The sequence below is a fragment of the Nannospalax galili genome, unplaced genomic scaffold, assembly GCF_000622305.1.
Source record: "Nannospalax galili isolate Female #2095 unplaced genomic scaffold, S.galili_v1.0 scaffold1051, whole genome shotgun sequence".
NCBI lineage: Eukaryota > Metazoa > Chordata > Mammalia > Rodentia > Spalacidae > Nannospalax > Nannospalax galili.
The window spans coordinates 1,151,093-1,167,762 of NW_008331995.1; the positions used below are offsets into that span (position 1 = coordinate 1,151,093).

General features: G+C 44.0%; 1 protein-coding gene across 1 annotated transcript in view; it reads right to left on the reverse strand.

Moving 5' to 3' along the window:
* Prickle2 (prickle planar cell polarity protein 2) overlaps positions 1 to 16,449 on the reverse strand; it is a gene marked incomplete in the record, with an annotated part of 122,260 nt that extends 105,811 nt beyond the window's left edge. The window contains 1 exon segment of the mRNA XM_017796604.2: positions 15,941 to 16,449.
* Positions 16,450 to 16,670: the final 221 nt, after the last annotated feature.

Sequence of the window (16,670 nt, forward strand, 5' to 3'; positions counted from 1 at the left end):
GTTCCTCAGCCTGCCTGCCACTCAGCTGGATACCCTGTATGCAGGAAGGTTCTGTTGAGAGGTAAGACTACATCAGCTGCAAGAGCAGTATGTCTCCTTTCAACCCTGCCATCTGTCCTCCTGCCCCTCAACTCCCTGGGGTAGGGGCTCCATGGTCCCAAGTCCATGGCCAGATCAGATTCAGGCTAGTTTCATGAGTATGGGATCAAGAGATAGGCTGCTTAGAGTAGCTCAGCTGCATCATGAACCAAAAGACTGAGGAGGACTCAACATGGCAATGCCTCAGGCAGCCAAGGGAAGATATGAAAAAATAAACTTACGCTAAAGACAAAAGATGAATGTAACCCAAGGCATCCATATCTTTTTCCTAAATACAAACTGTGTTTCTAGGTCTTTAAAATCTCCCATGATGCTACCTTACCAAAGTCAAAAGAATCCTTCCTTTTATTCATAGTAATAAAGAGGAAAGGAGAAACATTTTTCTACTTATTATACTTATCGTAATTTAAAGTTACTGCTTCCTTCTCCTTTAAAAAAAAAGTAACATACAATTAATGTAGAAAGAAGTCACAAATTACAGATAAGCAAGAAGAAGGAAAAAAATTCCAAACACTCACAATCCCAAAGATAATCACTGTTAAACAGAAACAGCTGCTGGACCAGTTTCCCCTCAGTGCTGGGACTGGAGACCAGACTTCCATCTCTGTGTTCTCGATCAGCCTGGGGACAGATTCTGGTTTGGGATGAGAAGGCATGAGCCAAAGCCACCCACATGCACACACATCTCAGAAAATATATGAGCATTATTCAGTGCAGATAAGTAAGTCTGTTCTGATATAGTGCCCTGAAGCAGGATCAAGAACTTATTTCCTTAGTGTGGAAGATAACTGCCAATGTGGAAATTATGTGTATACCTGTGGGTATCACATGCTTACAAGCTGGGTCTCTCAGATAAAACACATCTGAAAACTAGATTTCATTAGCTACCAGCTTCCAATTTTCTGTGCAAGTAGAGAGAGATGAGGCAGAGGTAATTTAAGACCACCAAGACCTGGCTCTGTATTGCATCTCTGTGTATCGGTCACATACTTGCCAACGCTATAGTAACCCACAGCACTTCAAACCACCTAATGGAGTTGCTCTGTGGGAAGGAGCCTGACTTCCCTTCATCTGTTCTGCTGCCCAGCTCTCCTGCATTTCCAACAAAAGTATCAACACTTCACATGCACCAATGCATCAGCCTCCAATGAGCCAAACATTCATTTAGGTTTACTGACCTTTGGCAACACCAAGTTCCGCAGGGAGGTGATTCAGTATTTCCGATGAAGAGAATTTACTAGACTGCAGGATGCCCAAAGGAAGTAAGCAAATAAAAAAGACAGTGGGTAGTTCTCGGCAAAAGACACGTCCTGTTGTGCTCAACAGAGTCAATTAAGAACTGGAAGCAAAGATTGCTGGCCCTTGGTCAACCGGGGAATCAGAATGGTGGAAATGGTTGTCACAGAGAACTCAGAAACTACCCTGGTCCACCATCTTATAACCCTATCGGAGGCCTTAGCTCCTAACTCATGTAAAGATGATAAAAGTGGAGGGTCAGAATGTCAGAAGGAGGAAGGGAAGAGTGCATCCTGGACACTCACCAAAAATGAAAGGAGACTGTTCTAAGTGGTGAAATCTGCTGTGCAAGATGAAAGATTATTCACCTTACATTTGATCCCTGGGACCCTGACTTCATCCAGGGAGGCATTAGGTGAGGGGTAAATGGAGTGATCTGTTCTCTATTACTCTATCTACAGATAAGCAGGATTCATAACATTCTTGTTATTTCCACATAGATTATCTCATTTAGTCCCATTCTGCAATCCTGTAAAGCTTGCATTTTACTCATTTCACAGATACAAAATTCACACTTAAACTCCTAAGTGACTTCACTGAAGTTGACACAGATTAGAACCTGTGCTGTCCAGCTCCAAGATCAATGTTTCCCACTGCCTTATTCTTGGTAAAGTGATCCAACTTTCCCTCCCCTGCAGCCCTTCCAAAACCCACCTATCTATCTATTCACTTATCAATCCATGTTCATCCATCCACTCACATACCTATCATCAACCAAACAACACTGACTGGGCATCTGTTGTATATGATGCACTGTTCTAAGATGCTGGACATTAGACAACTGTCTGTCTTAATTATGAGGCAGACCATCTTTATACCCTCATTGGGGTCAAGAGTAGAAGACAGATAAGTGTCAAACAGAGCTAAGCTTGCCCTTTTCGGTTTGTGATAAATGTTAGAGCAGAGAGGGGGGCTGAGGTGGGTCAGGAAAGCCCTCCCCACTGAGCTGCACTTAAAGCCCTACTGCTTGCAGCTAGCATAAACACCACTGGGTGGAGTTTTCCCAGTGTAGGGAAAGCCGGTCTGAAGGCCCTGAGGTGGGGAAGGGACTCTGGGAGTTGTTCTCAGGAGTTGTGCACTAGCTTCCTACCTCCCCCAGCAGCAACTGCATTGACGACAGTGGCCAAACTGGTTAAGCCACAGCCTGTCCTAAAGCCCAAGCACAGATCTGAAATTCAGGAGACTGTGCCATCTTAGTGGGTGTCTGAAAATTCTTTCTTCTAGTACACGTCTCCCTGGAATTCCTGTTTCTGTCTTGATATCCAGACATCAGCACATCCTGTTATGTGGAGACTTTTCGACTCCATCACCATCCCCCTTCAGTCACAATACTTTGTTTATCCCCTTTTTTGGCAAAAGTTCAGACTGAATGAAGGACCCAGGCATGAACCCTGACACTTGCCATGTCTGGAAGCAAGATTTCTATCTCTGTGAGAAAGGAAAAAAGGTTTCCTAATAAACACAGAGCTAAAGGGCGGAGACCGTGACAAGGCCAGCTGGGTACTTGGCTGGTGCGTGCTGAATGCCAGAACCCTGCTGCCTGGTCCTGTCCCACTTCCCTTTCTTGCCTGGCTGGCAGCTCCTGCCATCTGCACAGAGGTGCTTCTCACTCCCAGGGTGGCAGAAGGTAGCACAGAGAAGTTCTCAGTGCCAGGTGTCTCCTCTTAATATGCCAATTCATATTGTGACAAGTAAGTACAGAGCTCTACTGCATATTAACTTACAATTTTGGAGCCATGGAAGCGCATTCCCTCTGAAAAAAATAGGCCTCCTGGGAAATAAGACTCATTTGCTTCACACACACACTTAAAGATCTCTTATGGTATCTAGCTGGGTGGGTATGATGCCTCAGTGACGGAAGGGCCATGACTTAGAATGATACTTTCAGAAGATCATCCCAAGGAGGCTTGATAGAGAATAGCAGAAGACATGGGAAAGGACCCCATGATACAGTGGAGGGTGGGTTAATAATGAGGTAGGTTGATGCACCGGGCAACAAGGGTCGTTTCACTAGAGGACCTTGGAATAAGGATGTCCTGAATACTCCTCAGGTAAGACTGCTTGAAAGTAGAGAAAAGGGAATTATCATCCAATTCCCAGCAGTTTTGGGCCTACCAAAAGCACAGGAAAAGATAACGGGCTGTGGCAGAGTCCACTGGAGTGAGAAGGGCAATGGTATCAGGGCCATGACAGAGTGTTTGTGGCAAGGCAGCTCTACTAGGTGAGCAATCATTCACTGAGCATCTCCTGTGTCCTGCAGGTTAGAGTGGGTGCTACAAGGTGTTCTAACAAAGTACTGAGGAATCTCTTTTGATTTGGGAAACAAAACCATGATCACACAGAGCCAGGCCATAATTTCCAGAGGAAGAATATGTCATTATTCTGAAGAAATCTATATTAAAGTATATGTAGATAAAGAATGATGTGCACAACCTAGTCTCAGATGGTTCAGCAGGACTAACGTGTGTGGGAAGAAGGAGGAGGATTGATGGGAGAGAAAAGGAAGAAACTGAGGAGGGAGGAAAGGGAAGGACTAGGGAAGAGGAGCACGTCAGAAAAGGGGACGATGGAAGTAAGAAAAGGAGGAGGAGAAAAGGGGGAGAGAGGGAGAGGAGGGAAAGCATACTCTGGAGAGCATGCAGCACAAATGTCACAAAATATTAACACTAAACTCTTGAACAGTACATCGAAGTTCTCTATAGTATTCTTGTACCTTCCATATAACACTGCAGTTATTCAAAATGGAAAAGTTTGAAACAAACTGAAGAGTACTGAGGCCTTAAGTCATGGTTCATGTACATTGTGTTTTGGGGGATTCTGAGTTAATGAGATATATACACAGTGTTCCCTTGAGGAAAGAGAATATGAGATTTCTATGCTTAAGGAAAAAGGCAAGAACATTCCTAACAGCTGAATAAAGGCAAGGAGGTGAAAGAGAACATGGTGCCACCAAAGTACTGAGAGGAATCTGTATCAAATGATGACAAGATGGCAGGTGGTGAATGACATAATCTGTTAGGAATTTTGCTTTATTGCAAAAGCATCCTCAAGCCAGTGTGGAATCTGTCCACCAAGCACACAGATAGCTAATTCACTACCATGATGAACAGACAGAGGAGAAGAGCTTGGCCACGGATGGTATCTCCATGGCAACGTGCTACCTGCATCACTGCATCCCTATGCAAGGCTGTGGGTACCCAGAGAAGCTCTGACTTCTTTAGCTGTCAGACTGGATGCTCTGCTAAGAATAAACCAGGACAGATAGTGCAAGTTAATCCTTCTGGAAAAATGTCTCCACTATCTTTGTCTACATGCTAACTGGGATTTTATAGTATGCATGTTTTGCTTCATTGGCTGTTTAGCAGAGCAGATTTCAAGAGCCTGTCCTTTCTAGATGATTCCTTCAGGAGAACAGTTCCTGAAGAAATGACTGCAAACTGAATTCCAATACCCTCTACCTTCAAACTTTGAGACTAGAAAAAACAAAAACAAAAATGAACTCCTCTTTGCCTTTCTCTTCCATGTCATCTGTTGAAATGCTTGCTTAGCCTCCAGCTCCTTTGTGGAAGAGGCTGGCTGAACTCTAATAGACAAGAAATGAGGTATCAATGATCCCCAAAGCACTTAAGGTTCTTAAAGTGCAAATCTTAGATTCTAGAGTCCCAGTGATTTGGGTTCCAATTCTTTGTTACTTCACTGAGTAGCCATTAGGTTTAAATAATTTATCAGCATGTTTGGCGTGCAGCAAACTGATGTATGGGGCCCTTTACTATGTCTAGGGATACAGAAGAAAAACCAAAAAAACAGAAAAAGGAGAATACTCATCAGTCTTTATGCCTAAAGGCCAATCTAAATCTAATGGAAAACAGGGTGACAAAATTTCCTATCTGTTTTTATAATTGCTTAATGTATACTTAAATATGGATTAAGCAAGGTGTTTGATCATTGTCCTTGTTAACAGATTATGTACTCTTTACTAGGATTTTAATTATTTTCAAGGTCATACAAAATGGCCTTCTTCATGCTCCAATACACAGTAAAAAAGATTAGATGTTAATAATCTGTTGGGCTGATCAAGTCCTTAGAGCTTAATGAGCACTTTCAATTGAGGTAAACTTTAATTTCTCATGCTCTTTCCTTGGTCATTCAGAAGAGCAAGGCTGTTCACAGTTGGGAACGACAAAGCTCACAGGAGTCAAATGCTACGTTTACTAGTCTTCAGTGTTGCAGCTGTCCAGAACTCCATATCTATTTCCCCTCTTGTACCAAAGGAAGTAGAGTCAGTTTGGTTCCATGTCTGTGGTATCATCTCTTCAACTTTTCTTTTTAAGGGAACAGTTTGTGAGTATGAGTTAGATTCTACTAAGCAGTTCTCATTTAATCCTCAAACTGCACTACAAGACAGGAATTATTGTCTTCACTTTGTAGATGGGACAACCAAGACTGAAGAAGTTTCTGGAATGTACCCAAGCCTTCACCAAGACCTCTGGGGCTCTGTGAGGCCCCTTGCAGACAGACTGCATCGGTCACTTAATCCATGTAAAACAAGCAGTGCTTTTCTCCCTGTTCACATACAGGCCCCCAAATCACTGGTAAGTCATAGGAAATTCTTAAGTGGCTGCTTATTAATAACATTTTCAGTTTATATTAGGCCGCCTTTCATCCAAGGGAACTCGGCCAGCTCCGTGCACAGAGAACCACAGAAAGCCAACCATTTCTAGTGGGGATGGGGGCCAGCTGGCAGCAGCATCCCTCAGGGGCTTGGCTTGTGAGGATTCTGGCACTGGTCACACCCTTCAAAACTTGACAGGGGCCCTTTAATATCTGTACTGAAGGGCTCAAGGCAAAAACTTCCCAGAAATCCACGTTCGTTGGTGAATGAGGTCAAAGGCTCTAGACGACCCCAGTGGACTTGCGAAACAAAAGCATCAAGAAATTGGGTGTTTACCAAATACCGACGCTGGATGGAAAGCCCTGTATTCAGATTGAATTAGACACAATGGGGAAAGATGGTTTTCAGGGGAAGCCTGGGTTTAGTTAAGTCCAAGGAGGCGCGCGGGTGCGCGCGCGCGCGCGCACACACACACACACACACACACACACACACACACACACACACACACACACGCCAAAATAAAATTCTAAGGTTTTCCCACTAGAGGGGTAGGGGAAAAGAAGACAAGATGCTAACTTCCGTGCTCCAAGCAGGGTTTTTGTGGTTTTGTTCTCAGCCACAACTCCTTTCCTCTTTCTGCAGGAGGTAGAGGAAGGAGGGAAGTACATAGAAAGAAAAGAACATTTCCTGGTTTCATGTTTTATTGGAAAGAAGCCTTTGGTAGATTGGATTCACATGGCCCAGAGCAGTAAGGTTCTGAAAACATTTTAATGTGTTCTATTCAGATGTGACAAGGTGCCGGTGGAAGGATGGATGCACTCCTCCTCCTCCAAACCTGGAGGATGTGGTGATGTCCACACACTCCAAGCAGAGTTGATGTGATGAACAGCCCAGACTGTAGGCTTTCTGGGAGTGTAGGATGAATCCCAGTACTTTATGCTCTACCTCCTCCTCCCTTTTCTGTCTCAACTATCAGAATCCAGTTCACTCTTACCTCAGGCCTGGGCTCTCTAACAACTTGCTTTACTTCCTGCTCCCGCTCTTGCCCTTCTAAAATGTAGTTTCCACTATTGTCTGCTTAAAACAAAGCTGGCAGCAGTCAACTCTCCTGCTTGCAACATTCCATGGCCAAGAAAATGAAGGGCAAGTCCCTTACTGTGGCCCATTAGGTGCTGTGGCCTCTGGCTCATTCCTCTCACCACAGCTTCACTGTGCTCCACTTTCTACCTTGTTTAATGCTACGGCCACAATGCCCTTTATCTGTCCCTTGAACATGCTAAGGACAGCTCTCTCTCAGACCTTTGTAGTTGTTCTTTTACCTGGGACTTTTTTCCCTCAGCACCTCACCGGCTGACTTGACACCACCCATGTTATCACTGAAGGATACAGATTCTTTGTAAAAAAAAATTTTTTTTGATTTTTTTTCTTTTTACATGTCTGCTTTGCCTGCATGTATATATGTGCACTTGTATGTGCAATGTTCATGGAGGCCAGAAAAGGGCATTGGATCCCCTGGTACTGGAGTTATGAATGATGTGGGAGCTGGGAACTAAATCTGGGTCCTCAGCAAGAGCAGCTAGTGCTCCTAACCCCCGAGCCATCTCTCCAGCCCTACAGATTCCATTAAAAAATAAAATAAAATAAAAACAACTCACATCTTCTTATTCTAATTCTCCTGTCTGTTACGTTAATATTTTTTTCTTTAGCAGTTGTCACTGTCTGAAAATATTTTCTTTGTTGGTATGACTCTGATATTTGCCATCACTGGAATTTAATGCCATAAAGTCAATGATTGTATCTTGTATCTAGAACAATAAGTATTCAATAAGTAGCTCACAAAACATCTGAGTCTCTAATACATAGACCAAGTCTAGCTTAGCACTTCTTAGGGAGCCACACACTCTTCACTGCCACGCAAACAAGACATGATTTGTATATAAATTTTATCATATAGATTTTACAATAAGTGAAAATGTTTACTGTTACAATGAAGCTGAAATTGTAGAGTGTGATTCAAGTACATGATGAGAAATATATTGCAAAGATCACACCAAAGAAAACGCCTTTGACCTCAGATAATGAGATACACAAAAACGTGATGTAGAAGAGCGGCATTGTTACTGCAGAAAAAGTGCCATGACCTCAGAGTCAGCTGACCCTGCTAGATGTGCTACCAAATTTCTAACATTTAAAAGAATGCTTGGAGAAGAGAAAAACTAAAATACCTTAGCCCAAACCAGAGTAACTGTTCAAAACATTGTGAAGTTGTACAAAGGCCAATAGAAAGTATCTGAGAGAAGAAAGAAGCAAGACTCTCATGAAATTAGCATCCAAGACCACAAGACTCAATCCACTCGTCTATAAAATGAAAGGAAATCAGGCCATCTCCTTCCAGTCCAACAGGGCTCAGCATTAGATTCTGGGTAGTCTTGTGGAAAAGAGGCATGTTTTTGAAGGACAAACACCTTTTGTTTTCTCATCCTACATTACCCAAAGAGAGGTCTACAAATTAACTACAATCATGTACCACCAAACCTAGTAGTTCTTAAGTAGGTGACTTGATGCCTTCAGGAACATAAAGAAGGCTGGCATACTCCCTGCTTTTTTTTTTGTTTTGTTTTGTTTTTCTTTTAAATGAACACATGGGGGTTGAAGAGATGACTCAGCAGGTAATAGCAATGGCTGCTCTTACAGAGAACCTGGGTTCAGTTCCTAGCACCACATTGACAGCTAATAACCATTTGTAAATCCAGTTCCAGGGAATCTGACACCCTTTTCTAGCTTCTGCAGGAATTGCATAACATAAGTGTACTTACATACATGCAGGCAACACACTCCTATACATCAAAATAAATAATAAAAAAATGAACACATAAACATTCTCAGAAAATTCTGTGTTTAGCCTCAGAAAGGCCATCAGTCCTTTCAATGCTGTGGCACACATGGACCCCAAGCTGAGAACCTTGGTTTAATTGCTTAGTTCTAAAATAACTTCTCTAATATTTTGGACTTCCCATGAGGCCTACAGCCATGCCCTGCACCTTGCAGATGCTATTTCTCACTCTCTGCAAGGTTTTTCAAAAATTAAAAATAGCACATGATACCACAGTTACCATCTAGGATACTCTAGGACACTGCGCAGCAACAATTTGGCAGCACATGATGTGAAACAGTTCAATCACTACAAAGGCAGGACACACCGAGGCTGAGGTGGCAGGCTAGGCAGCCTGATGACAGAAGGAAAGGAAGCCAACATCAGTTTCCTGATCAAAGCTGCCCAGCTACAATGCTGCTTTCCTCTCCTCACCTTCCAGAAGTCATTCTATCAATAGCTAAGCTTCTGCTGTCCAAAGAGGAGGAGGGCCTAAATTGTTTGGGTGGCATTTTCTTTGTGTGTGTCTGTGTGTGTTGTAGGTACATGTTTATATGGGTGCGTGCATGTGTTCTTTTGAATGGATGCACCTGTGTGTGTGTATACACCTGTGTGCAAGCATGTGGAGGACATTAAGTCAATGTCCAGTGTCTTCCTCTATTGCACTCCTCATTTTTTGGGACAGGATCTCTCATTGAATCTGGAGCTCATCTGTTTGGAGTTGCAGATGTGTGCTTCCATTCCTAGCTTTTACATGGGTGCTGGGGCTCAAGATTCAGGTCCTCATGCTTGTGCATGGCAGGAACTTTACTGACTGAGCCATTTCCCTAGCTCCTGGGTCACATTTTCACCCTGTTTCCTCCTAATGAGGCAAATGTCTCTTAGGAGCCGAGCCTGCACAAGAAACAGGTTGGCTCAACATTCCAATGTGTGACAAGCTTCTTCTACCTTCTGAGATGATGGAATGAAATACAGGTAACAGATTATTGACTGTTTTATCACTCTTGAGAAGTATAAAGTAAGACATGGAGTAGCTAACTGGTTTCTTTAAGGTTTATTCAAATACAGAATGACAACCTGGGCCATCTGGATTTAGTTCAGTTTTCTTTCCTGTGGAGAGCCCTAGGTACCTATTACAGAAGTAACTTAGATCAACCAACTCAGAATCCCTCTCTTCTCAAGATAGAGGAAAGCAACCAGGCTCAGAGAGGAAACATAGTAAGCACCTGATATAAGACCAAGGTCCAGAGAATAACAAGGCTAGACCCTCCCTCTAGACTCCAAGAGGTGTGTCCAGAGCCAAAGCACAGCACTGCAGAATTTCCCATGCTCCCTGTTATCTAGCTGTACATCTTCCACTGGCCTCTCAGCACCTTCCCGATCTTCCACTCATTCTCACTTCTCCATCCTACAACTCACATTCAAAACAACAGGTTGTGAAGGAGCCATTATATTCTCTTTTGATATGCTGTCTTAGATATTTCCAACTGTCCCAAAAGATTAAAAGAATCTTCATTCAAGTTATAAAACAGATGCTTTTCAGTTGAGAGATCAACAGAGAAGATGCAGAAGAAAAGAAAGAATTATTCACAAGCCATGGCACCATAAAAGATGCAAAGAAACCCTTTAAAATGGTGGACATAACTCAGGGTTAGGACTATGATTGTGCTGAGTTTGAATTCTTTACTATGAAACCTCAAGAAAGTTCCTTAACCTCTAGGAGTCTTGGTCTTTCAATTGTTGAAAAGTGAACAGGTGATACCTTTGCCTCACCACCCCTGACTTCCCCTTATAAAGGCAGGTCTTCTGGGAACTTGCTTTCAGGATAATGAGTCCCATGGCTGCTATGTCCCAATCACAAGATACATTCAGTGTGGCAAACCCTGACCTTTCTGTTAAGGAGAAACAATGATCTGAGATGTTGTCCAAATGTACAAGCCCAAGACTGAAAATGCAGATTTCATTCAAAATGACCCAAAACTCAGTTAACCAGAATAGCCACTGTCCTCATAAGTGAGCCCTCTGAGACAACCCAGTCAACATCTATGCTCATGACATGATTAGCAGAAGGATAGCCAAAGGATGAGGTAAACTATGTGAAGCACAGATCACACTGAGTAGCAAGTAGGTGTGAACTTCATGATAGCATCTTTTCTATCCATCCGGACACTAGCAAACAGACACACACTTCCATATACAAAACAGCTACTCTGAAACTGTATTTGGTTTTGTGACCACAGACAGTATATCTGTTTCTCAGTTGAGTCCAGGAACTTTCATGAACCTGTATCTCCAAGGACTCATAACTGAGGAACAGATGCCAAGAACAGAGTTGGGAAAATGGCACTCTGCCCAGTTGAAAAGAATTGCTAAGAATTTTGTCCCAGTTACTCTTAATCCTGGATAGGGCTGTGTAATATTTATAAGGTTTGATTTTAAGGAGGCAAAGAGAAAAGGAGGTCTTGAGGCCAATGAAGATCCCAATGAGAGAGGAGAGGAGGCATCTGAGACAGGCCGAGTGCTGGGCTGTCAAAGGTCCAACAGAGAGTTCAACTCTTGCCACACCTTATGACAGAAAGGGCCCCACTGCTCCACCCCCCATTGTTTCAGATGGTGTACACAGGACAGCTCATATACCAGGCTGGGAAGATGGAAAGGACAGAACTCTCTGGTATTCCTCTCTCCTGTAGGTCCACACCACGATTTAGAGTGTGGCTCCCGTGACACTTTCTCAAATAAGCCACCCCTCACCTCCTTCGGGCCCACACTACCACCTAGTGAGTCTCGGCATGCCATGTGTCTTCAGAGAGCTGCATTTCATCTTCTAGCTCAGCTCTCATGTTTGTTTTTTAAATATTTTATTTTTTTTATGTGTACATATGAGTGTATTGCCTGCATGTATGTTAGTGCACACGTTATGCAGTGCCCGTGGAGGTCAGAAGGTTTTGGATCCCCTAGAACTGGAGTTATGGATGGTTGTTAGCTACCATCTGGGTGCTGGAAACTGAACCCTGCTCTCTTAACTGCTGAGTCAACTCTTCAGTACCAGTTCTTTGAATGGAACTCGATTTTCATTGGTGTCAAAACCAAACACGTGCTGGAAGCTTACCCTGTCACACTGCCACACAAAGGCAGCCCACAGTGTACCTGCCAATGTGCCTTTTCATTAATACACTCTCTGAAAGGCCCGTGGTGCTCCAATGCAAAGCATGTGCTGGGCACAGTAAAAGGACAGGGTTGAGATTTCATTGTGATTTTAGGGGACAAATGGAGAAAGGGTCTCTTTCTTTTCCCCTCCCCTGCTTCCTCTTTCTCACCCCACCCCCCTGAATCCTGGCTTTTTGGTTTTTACCCCTTTTAGTAATGATACTGGGAATTGAACCCAGGACCTCGTGCATGCTAGGCAAGAATGCTACCCGAGTAACATTCCTAATGTACAGCACCCTGTTTCGCTGCCCCCCCCCTCTGTTTTATCTCCAAGGAAATAACAGAAAAAGAAAATGCTTGGTTTCCAGGCTCCAAACAATGAAGTGCTCAAATAATAGGCCAAGGAAAAAGGCAAACTTTCTAAATTCAAGTGGTCAAGCTTCTAATAAAGATCATCTTCCTTGCTTGATTCAAACACACAAATGCATGTGTGTATGCACACACAAATAGTCAGGATACAAAAAGTATAATGTATTTAAAAGTTGGAACAAGAACAAAGTGACAAGTGTCAGTCAATTGCATCAGCACGGAAGACAGATTTTGCCTAAGTCTTATACACCAGTTTCTTAGTTCTCAGTAGCTGCATAGGCCCTGGCAATTTCCCAAGTGTTGGCATCATGACTAGAGAGACAAGGGAGAGAAAACCTTCAGGGGTTACCATGCACAAAAGAAAGCCATTGCCCAGATGCCATCCTGAGCACTCTCTGAGGGATAGAGCATTTGACTCTGTATGCTCAATGACAGCACTGAAGAGAGAGGACCAGGCTTCAGGGGTTTCTGAATAAAGGTTCTGGCCTTAGGATGGACAGGTAAGTGGATGGCCAGAGCCTTCTCATCCTCAGAGTACTTGGGGTTCACATGCTCTTAGCCCTGGGGACCAGGGTTGTCAACGTCTCTGTCACTGAGGCTAAGTTATTTTATCTCTTAGGATTTCTTTATTTCTGATGAATAAATATTAAATCTACTGCCCCCTACTGTTCTCATCTTGAGATTGAATGGGAAATATTAAAGTCATGAACATCAGGAGGAAATGAAGGCCAATAGCCAGGATGTCGTCAAAATTAGACAAGGGCCTTACAGCCACCATCATCACAGCATTCAGAGAAATTTATTTCCAATATTCTGATGAATTAATCAAACTTCAAAGACGTTAGACAACTCTCCCAAGATCACATACACTTAATCAGGAGGCAACAGAGGCAGCTATGATCACGTATTGTATTAGTATTATACTCCATGAAAAATATACTTGTACTGAACATTGTTTCAACCAGAAGGGAAAAACTCCCTATTCTGAGTTTCTGGAGAAAGCGTTTTATGCCAGATGTCTCTGGCTCTGTTAATTCCTACCCCACCTAACACCTTGTTTTTGTGGTGCTAGGGACCCGCCAACACACACTTGGCAAGTACTCCACCACTGACTATACCTCTAGCCCTAATTTAATTTTAAATTGTCTTACAGATTCTGGCACTGGAGTTCCATCTCTGGGAGGAAGGAAAGAAAGGGAAGGAGGGAAGGAGAGAAGAGGGGAGGGAGAGAGGAAGGGAGGGAGAGAAAGCTAGCTGTGGGAAAACAGGGAGATACAACAGCTTAACTATGTGGCTGAAGCAGCTCACTGGGAAAGAGGGATCATGGCAATGGACACAAAACAAACCTGGAGAAGACGCACCCTGGACAGGCAGGCAGGCAGGCCTAGTCCCTTCCCTTCTCAGCCAATCCAGAAGCTGAAACCACCCAGATGATGGTATAAATTCAGCCTTGGAACTTTGGAGGAGCTACCCAGCAGGTGAAACACATATCCAAGGGCCACCCTGGATGGAGAAGAAAATAGAAAATTCCAAGTATGTGTTCTGGAAAGAAAGAAAAGTCCTGCCTCTCACAGGCATGGCTGGAAAAGAAGAGAAACCCAGAAGGGTGTCAATTCTAATTTGGACCCCACAGCTTTCTCTGTGCGACTTGTCAGCTACCAAGACAGGAGGCCTTCTTAAGAGAGCCTAGCCCAGCTAGCACTGACTAACTTTCCTTCAGCTATCTAGGCACTTTGGGAGTACACAGCACAGCAGTTCTAGATAGGACACTTCATTCTGTTGACTATCGACAAGGTGGGAAGTTCCTCTGACAGCAAGAGTTTGGCTCCCACCGTGACTGAGACAGCATCTTTTCTCCTAGCCTAATCTCTCTGCATAGAGAATATGTTGCCTTTTCAATGGATGGGTCTGTTTTCAGTCACAATGCTTATAGTGATCACATCAAAGAGGGAGCAATGCTAACAGCTACCATTTGCTGAGCATTTACTGTGTGTCTGGCCTGGTGCTGGGGGCTTTTCACATCACCCTGCCTGCAGGGCTCACTGCTCTTCCTATTCCAGAAAGGAATGGATACTCCAAGAGATATCCCTAAGTCCCTGCAACTCTCAGGATCCAAGCCCTGCATGAATATTACCCCACTGTTTAACCTCTGAGTTCTTTTCCCACTCCTTCCACTGCTATAGAGCATTATCTTTTGTGTGCTGGCAATTACACACACACACACACACACACAAACACACAAAAACATACATGGGGGAAAATTGCTATTTTGTTGACTGCTCTTGTAACACTTTACAGAACACAATGCTTGGTGGAGTATGTTCAAATTCTCAAATTAAAAAAAAAGAATTCCCAAGAGAAAAGTACATTTGATGGAAAGGAGACACCTTCACAAGCATCCCCAAGAGGCACTAAAATCCCAGTTTCCAGAATATGGTGATTCTATCAAAACTGTGACTTATTCTGCTGCCATCAGGGATGGTCATCTTCATCCATTTACAAAACCCATCAGCAGATAGGCTGCTCTTCTGAGGAGAGATCAGCCAGTGTGGCCTCTAGCAAGGAATTCAGGCTGTTTCATGTACTAAAGCTTCACAGAGATGGGTTAATAAAAAACCTTTGAGAAGAGGCACGCAACAAAGCAAAGCAAAGCACATACACCCTGGCACGCTGCAGGCCCCACATGCGTAGTACTGGTGTCTCTATATTTATTCCACACCAGAGCCCTTTCTTGCTCATGATCTCACACATGCTCACAGTGGAACTAGAACTCTGCCACTGTGGAAGACAGCTATGTGTCAAGTTATGCCCCAACCACATTGGCACTGGTGGATGGCATCACATCTGGCATAGATCATGTGTCCAGACCAGATTATCCTAGCTCCTAAGAGCCTACTGGAACAGCACAGTTCAAGATCACATAACAAGAGTAGTGGGATTAAAAATTGCCACTTCATCCTGAAACCTCCACAGCAGATTGGCAGTAGCAGCACTATGATTGGTTTGGGGGAAAATCAAGAGCCAGTGAGAGGAACTGACTGTGAACACAACCCAGTAGGGAACAAACCTAATCATGTGATCCAGCAGGCTATGCAGTCAGATTCTAAGGCTCTGTCACCATTTCAAAACCAAAGAAATGGCTAAAATTAAGCCTCAATAACTTGAGAGCCAATTCTCTATCTGGAAGTGTCAGAGAAGTGAATGTGCGTCAGCATCTCTAACATTTTCTGATACATGCTGAAATGGGCACAGTACATGGAAACTGCCAGGTGTTTGGTTTGGTTTTCACAGCGCCCCAGCCCCCCTACCCCCCTTAAGAAAGGTGCATGCTAAGGTTTAAGTGTTTCTTCAGGGTACTATATACCTGTGCCAGATCACTTTACATCTGAACTTTCTAAAAAGAAAATGCAATGGTGCCTTTGGCACCAAAACAACTTCTGGCCTTTGAGATAATATCCTCCCTAACCCAAAGATCCCTTCTCATCCTGCCTAGAAAACACACAGCTGCTTAATTTTGGAATTAGAGCAAATTTCTTACCAACCTCCTGAGAGGATGAGCTGGCCAGGCTCAGAGGAAGTCTCCAGCACAGTCTTGAGCTGGTCAGTTGCTCCAGTTCACTTTCTCCCCGGATCTGAGATCTGAAAACGGCAGCAGCACTTCAGGCAGCCCAAGCATCTTATTTTCTGCGCTCTGCAAATGTGAGACCTTCCTGAAGCCAGCGGCAGGCTCAAGCCCGAGTCAGTCTTCGTTTGCATTCCCTTCAGGAGAACACCCTTCCTAGAAGCAGACCCTGCTGGCGATCCACCAAGCTGGAGGAAAGTGACTTGTGCCCTTCCTCTGGGTCCGCCTGAGCTATTGCCTTCCCAAGAACCCCAGTTTCCTCTGAACTCTCCGTCTTCACGGTAATCAGAAGGAAGTCACAGACCCCAGTCTCTGCGTCATCGGCTGATTCTGAGCCAGACCTGGGAGACCAGTCAGCTGCTTGCAAAGCCCAGGCCACTGAACCAGGAAATGTGCAGCACGGCCAAAAAATAATAACTGTCGCGGAGCGCCTGGCAGCGCTGGAGAAGTCGCTGTTGCAATGCCTGCATCCTCCGCATGCTAATGAGGCCGTGATGTCAGCAAGTCAGTCACAGCATCTGGACGTCCCAGTCCTGCAGCCCAGGGCTGAGATTTATTTACATGTAAATTAGCCTCACCTTCCAAATCAATAATCCCCAAGCCAGGGGGGTGCGGGGGGGGGGTGCTTTGCTGAGCAAAGGCCTAGGTCT